The 6879-nt window shown below is 48.8% G+C and overlaps 1 long non-coding RNA gene across 1 annotated transcript in view; it reads left to right on the forward strand.

Annotated features, from left to right (window-relative positions):
• LOC106736307 (uncharacterized) overlaps nt 1-6879 on the forward strand; it is a 16217-nt gene that overhangs the window by 558 nt on the left and 8780 nt on the right. The window lies entirely within an intron of this gene.

Genomic DNA, 6879 nt, shown 5'->3' on the forward strand with positions numbered 1-6879 from the left:
GGCCGCCGATCGCGCGGGGCGCCGGGGGCGGGGCGGGCGGCGGGCGGAGAGCGGGCACGCGGGGCCTGGGAGCCTGAGAGTCCCTCGGGAGAGGCAGACGGGAGCCCCCTGCCCCGCTCGGGCAGTGAGATCCGCCTCGGTGACACAGCAGAGGCTCCAGGGAGGGTCTGCAGTGAGCTTCTGCACGGGCTGGACCATGCCCGTGATCACCCGGGAGCCGGGCCCTCCACGACCCGCGTGGCTCGGAGGCAGCATTTTTCTATCCATCAACAAATATTTGGCTTTATTCCACTTCTTAATCTTAGTGTCTTCTAAGGACATTTCATGTGTCTATTCATTTGGTTTTTCAAGAGCCATAAGGCAGCATAGAAACCATCTCGCACAACCTGTGCATTTCACGGACCAGGAAACCGAGGGCCTGGGCGGAGATCGGGAATCCCACGACGGCGTGGCGGTGGAGACTTGCATGGAGCCCATGGTTCCTAAGTCTTCTCCTAGGTGGATTTGCATGTTCAGCATCAAGTGTGTGAAATGGGTGAATTTGTGCTTATCTTTGATTCTGGGTGTGCCTGTTAGTGTATGTACAGAGTCTGCTTAGTTCTTTCTCCGGACTCAGGCCACCTTGTGTGTGTGTGTGGGGGGGGTGGGGGTCACGTCTGGAAAGAGAATAGTTCAGCCGATAAAAGAATGGGAAAAACACCTACATTAAAAAATAATAGGTTCCTTGAATTAACACTTCCTGTCCCACCCACCCTTTCCCCCAGGAAAGGAGGCATCACAGTTTCCCTTTATTCATTTATCTGTTCCAGCCCTTACTCCTGTTCCTGTTGGCCCAACTCTTTTCCATGAGCTGAACAGACTGAACAGAGATACTTGAGTTCATCCTGGTATCTCCACTTTGCAATGGTGCCTGCCACACAGTAAGCATTCAATAAATGTTTGCAGTATGAGTTGCAACACTTGTAAAGAATTCCAGAAATTCAAGTTCAGAGGACACTGAGACTGAAGGAACTCACAGATCATGGAGTCCAGTCGTGTTTCATAAGAGGGAGACTGAGACCCACAACACTGGAACCCAAGGCCTTCTAGGGCTGAGGTCAGAGTCTGCATGGCCCCCTGGGGTCATTCTCTTTTTGTAGGGAGAGATTTTTGCTACAGAACAGGTGTGGTTGCCAGAGACAGTGAGAGATAGACAGAAAGTGAGAAATCACTGCTCCCTCCCCATGGCCACCCCACAGTCCTTTCTCCTCCATTCTCTTCTGTGGATTTTGGGCACACATGCACACACACCCGGCATGAGTTTTAAGTCACTGGGTCTGGTACTTGAACCACCAGCTGAACCACCAAGGACTTAACCATTACACCATCTGCTGGTCCAGATTCTTTTGTTGTTGTTGTTGTTGTTGTTCCAGAACATTGCCATGCCACTGCCCTCTCCTAGTCCTAGATTTTTGCAACTTCTTCAAGTCTTCCTTTCTCTCCCCACCTTTTGATTCTTCCGTGGCTTAATTAGCAAGCTCTCCAAGGTCAGGATGAGCATATCAAGGAAACTGACAAAGCCCAAGTGCTTTATTTCTAAGAGGAAACAATAGGCTGTGGGATCATGTGCTGTTTTTGTTGATGGTGTTTGTTAGTGTTGATGTTGTGGGTTTTTAAATTTAAGTGTAAAGGATGAAATAAAAACCAGTGACCTGTGGATGCATGGCAAACTTCACATTCATTTTTTCTTCCATTACCACTGGGGATTTTGACTAGAGTTAGAAACAAGGATGTTACCAGGACTGGAAGGTGGCATAATGGTTATGTTGCTGGAGTCCCATGTAGTCCATGGTTTGAGTCCCTACCAGGCCAACCCACCAGCTTAACTTCACACAGGGGAATGTGTTGTGTGCCCAATATTGAGAGGGGAATGGGGGAGAAGGGAGTGTGTGGACATCAGGGACCAGCAGTTAGCATAATGGCTATGTCACTGGACTCCCATATAGTCGACTGCAGTTGAGTCCGGGGACTGGTGGCTTAAATTCAGGCCAAGGGCCTGTGCATGCCCAAGATCCTGAGAGGAGAATGGAGGAGAAGGGATTGTGGCATGTCCATCCCCCCTGGGGTATGATTTCTTGCTTTCTGTCTCTCTGTCTCTCTGTCTTTCTAGCGAGTACATATGCCCTATAGCAAAAACCTCTCTCAAAAAAACAAAAACAAAAACAAAACAGAGGGGCCAGCATGTGGCACGGTGGTTAAGGGCGCTGGACTCCCACATGGCTGATCATGGTTCAAGTCCTGGACCTAGCAGCTTGCCTTCTCTCTCTCTCATTAAATTTAAATAAATAAATAAAGTTAAAATCATTTTAAAAAAAAGAAAGAAAGAAAAGAAACAAGGGTGTTATGTATGAACAACTTTACTCTCTTTTCCTTCACCATTTTTATTGAAAAGGAATTGTAAGGAATCGTACCAATCCCGCAGCCTACATAGTGGCTTCTGGGGTCTCACAGATATCCACCAGATTAGAGTTGATGTAACTACAGGTCAAAGTGTGGACTTATCTAACACTGAGCACACTTTCCCTCTGTTCCCTTTTACCTGTATGGTAGCCCACTCATACAAACAGTGTGAACTGCAGCTCAGTGTAATGAACATTGACATGGAAATGGAAGTCTGAAATTTATTATACACAAGGATCGTGGACATTGAATGTAAGGTACAGAAAAGGGCGTATTTCACCAAGCACTTAGGCCTTAGCCCCAGAAATGCAGTCCTATTCTCAGAATCACCTTCCTTCAAGGTCAGGCCTTGGCTTACACTTGGCTCATGGGACCAGCTGTACAAAACCAGTTGTAGATGACTAATCAACTAACTGGGTTCCCCATTCCCCATCACCTCTCCCGCTAAGCCAGATTCCTGAAAGTGACTTAGCAATTACAGACCTCCCTCTCTCAGGCTCTGGTCTCTCTAGGTGCAAGAACGAACGGGATCAATCTAGTGTCACCCTCCCCACAGCCTACTGTGAAACATGAATGTACACGTGCTCATGTATGTTAGTGCCACACGTGTACAAGACAGGTGCCGGAGCTATGCCCAGGATGGACCACTGTGGCCATTCCTGTGAACCCAGTGTGAGCAGCAGGGAGGGTCAACCTTGGAAACTGGATTATTTTTAAAAAAAATGCAAGGCTTTCTTTTGTACATAAATCAGTCTTTCGAGTATTTTAGGTGAGAGTCAAACATCAACCAGGGATGTGGACTCTCACTACATACTGAAAACAGACTGGGGAAAATAAAACTGAAGAATCTTTTTAAAAAGAATGATTTAACTTTGTTAGTTTATTTATTTTAGTTTGACTAGAGAAGGACAGAGTGAGAGAGAGAGGAAGCAAGCCACCAGGTCTGGAACTCAAACCATGGTTGGCCATGTGGTAGTTCAGCGCCCTTAACCACCACACCACCTGCTGGCCCCAGAGGCTGAAGAATCTTACTTTGCCTCAGCAATATTCTATTCCACCCTGCTTTTTTTCCTTAAGAATTCTTTATTTATTATTATTATTTATAAATTTGCTATAGGGCATGTGTACTCATCAGACACACACACTCAGCCCCCCCCCACACACACACACAGAGACAGCAAGCAAGCTACCAGGTCTGGGACTGGAACCGAGGTCAGCCATGTGGGAGTCCAGTGCCTTAACCACTGTGTTACCTGCTGCCCTCCTCCCGCTTTTATAAAAGTTAGATTTATCCATGTAGTTTACACACAGTACATTCACTTTTCTTTAGTGACTTTTGAAAAACTCACAAGTTGTGTCACTGCTGTCACCACAATCAAGATTCTAGAATGGTCTGAACACTTTCCCAAATTTCGTCCTTGTAGCCAAGTCTCCCCTGCCTCCTACCCTTGAGACCTGATGCGCTCTTAGTCTCTGTGTCATTTTCTTTTTCAGAATGTCATATAAATGGATCCTGTAGTATAGTCTTTTCCTATTCTTTCGCTTAGCTAAAAGCATTTGAGCTTCATTCATGTCATCGGGTGTGGTTTCCAGTTAGGCGCAATGATAAATAAAGCCATGTGTTTTGAAGATACCGGCAATACTCATTTGTAGATTAAAATACAATTTATATGAAGCTCTTTTTATCTTGAGGCATGTTGCAAATGACCCAAAGAGTAGGGTGAGGAGTCATGGTCTTAACAGAAAGTCGTTTGGAGTGTGTATGTGTGTGTGCGTGTGTGTCAGTGTGTGGACAGAGATTGTGAATTCAGAGCTTATGAAGTGGAGTAAATACAAGTTAGTCACAGAGTGATTAATTGATCACTCTTGTCTTTTTGCTCTACTTGTCCTGAACCCTGTCCCCTCACCCCTTTGAAGAGTGTGAGCAGCTGGAACTGGGCACCTCCTGAGACCCCAAAGGGGCGGGGTGGGTTCTGCCCCTTTAGGGAAAGGCTGAAGTGCCTGTTAAGGTGGTGTGAAATGGGGGTGGGGGTGGAGAGGAGAGAATGTCTGCAGAGACTCCCAGGGTAACTTGGCACCTTCATAAGTGAATTCCTGCCAGCTCCCCTTCATCTAGGTGCTGATTATTCCATTTCACTCAGACTCTTTGCCTCTGGGTTTGGCTTTGGTTCCTTGCCCCTTGACAATTTGTTGTTCCTTAGCACCTCTGCTGAAGGGGGTACCAAAGACATCAGCCAAATCTGCACACCCCCCCAAATCCCTTCTGCAGACTCCAGGGCCCAGAGACCTGTGGGCTTCCTTAGGGGCAGCCTATGTAATAACACATTTTAAATTTTGCCAGAGTATTTGTGCACTCACAGGAGGAAAAAAGAAAGAAAGGGAAAAAGCACCTCCCTTGGGGAATGATCATGCTGCAATCCCTTCTCCTCCAGGGCGCCTGCTACAGTTGGGGGAAGAGGTGGTGTGAGGTCACGTTCCTGCCCACTGGCAGGGAAGTCAGATCTGTTTCCAGTGGGTCCGGACCTGCGTGAAGGATAGCAAGGCTTACATCCAGCAGCATCTCCCCCCACCCCCGCACCCCCACTTCTGCGACTTTCAGCGACCCCTGGGCCGAGATTCTTGCAGGGTCGAGATGCTGTTTTCGCACTTGGGCTTCGCGCTTCCTTGACACTTTCCTGTCTCTCGCTTAGCCGCGTCAGATCGCGGCGCCTGCCTGGGCGTCTTCCCCAACTCCGGGTCACCCAGGGCTCTATAACGAAGGAAGGGTGCTGGGCTGGGGGGCGTTCTGGCCACTTCCGGCGGGGAAGGAGACCTGTGTGCGGAAACGAGGCTGAGCTGGCGCTGGGACGCAAGGGCTTTGGGGGCTCCCCTGCCAGTTCCCTGATACGCGCGCGTAGAGCCAGTAGCTGGTAGCGCTCCAGCCGCTGGTGTCTCCCATAACCACCCCTGCCCTCTCGGGGATCCCTGGAGAGGAGCCCTCGTCTCCGGGTTCACCCCATCCCTGCGTAATCCCCTTTCCTCCTACCCGGGTCGCTCCGGGCGCCAAGTCTCTTGACTCCTAACTCACCTTCTCTCCAGAGTCTGTTTCTCCTTCCTTTCTCCTATCATCCGCTCTCTCAGTCTCTGGTCTCTCTCTCTCTGCCTACCTAACCTTTTCTTTGTTTTTTTGTTTTTCTTTTTCCTGTAGCATTTTTTTTCCACCACTCAAAACTCTCTACATTTGATTTCTTTGGTGGTGTTCATCTTCCTCTTACAGAATATAAGCTCTCCGGGCGCAGACTCTTTCTCTACTTTGTTCCGGGCTGAGTACCGTCTCTAAAGTGCTGTCAAAGTAGGTGGTCACTACAGTCGGAATGAATGAACCCTCAATGCTCCAGCTTTCTCCTGGGTCTGTTTACTCCCCTTGGCTCTCTAGTCTTTTTTCTCTCTGTCCATTCTCCGCCTGCCTTCTGCTGTCTAATTTCTCTCGTTCTTTTGTTTCTGTCTGATTGTCAGACTTGGTGCCTCGGTCTCTCCATGATATATGGGTCTGGTCCTCTTCACCTTTGGAGGGGCACGTGGTGGCATCCTTTGTCCACCTGCATCTCCCAGGTCCATGGTCTCAACCTACGCACCTACTGGGGTTCCTTAGTTGAACTTGACTTCCAAAATTCTGACTGCATGCCCCTGAACCCCTTCTTCCTGCAGACCCCAGGGCCCAGGGCCTCTAAGGGATCCTTAGGGGCAGTCTAGATTTTTGCAGGCGATTTGTCGGCAATGGGGGCAGGGCTGATCTGGTAGATGAAACCTCCCTATGAATTTGTGCAGCTGGGACTGGGCTACTCCGGCCCGGACCTCAGCATCTTTGAAAAATGGGGGCAACCCTGCGCACCTATGTGCCTCTTTGAGGCGCATGTTTCATTCCCTATCACCTAGCAACCTTGAGAGATGCTATGAGCATCCCTTGTGTAACTTCGACCATTGATGACTTTACTGGGCACTTACAGTGGTGGCTGCCCTCCCAGAGCTTTCCTTCTAGAGAGTGGGTGCAGGAGGGGATGGTATAGACAACCATGGGTAAATGAATTCGTAACTCCAGGAAACAAGACCTGGGACTAAAGCAAATGAACATTTGATGTTGTTCTAGAACATTCAACGTACTATTTATTCTTTTGAGCTTGGCGCTGCCAGTGTTTTGACTTCAAGAGCCTTTAACTGGGGGGGAGGGAGCTCTCAAAAATGAAATAATTAGGGCCCACAGTACAAAGAGAGGTCCCAGAGGCAGAGGCTTCAATCTCCCAAGAGGACTGGGCAGAGTGCTCCAAGAGCCTGCAGGCTGGAGACCAGAGGAGGTGCCGTCTGAGCAGTAGCTTCCGCTTGCAATTTTCTTGAAGTCCTTAGATGAGGAAAGAGACGAAGCCAGGTTTTCAGCCGGAAGAGGGGCATGTGCAACAGAGGGGG

Source organism: Tupaia chinensis, unplaced genomic scaffold, assembly GCF_000334495.1.
Source record: "Tupaia chinensis unplaced genomic scaffold, TupChi_1.0 Scaffold138390_1, whole genome shotgun sequence".
NCBI lineage: Eukaryota > Metazoa > Chordata > Mammalia > Scandentia > Tupaiidae > Tupaia > Tupaia belangeri.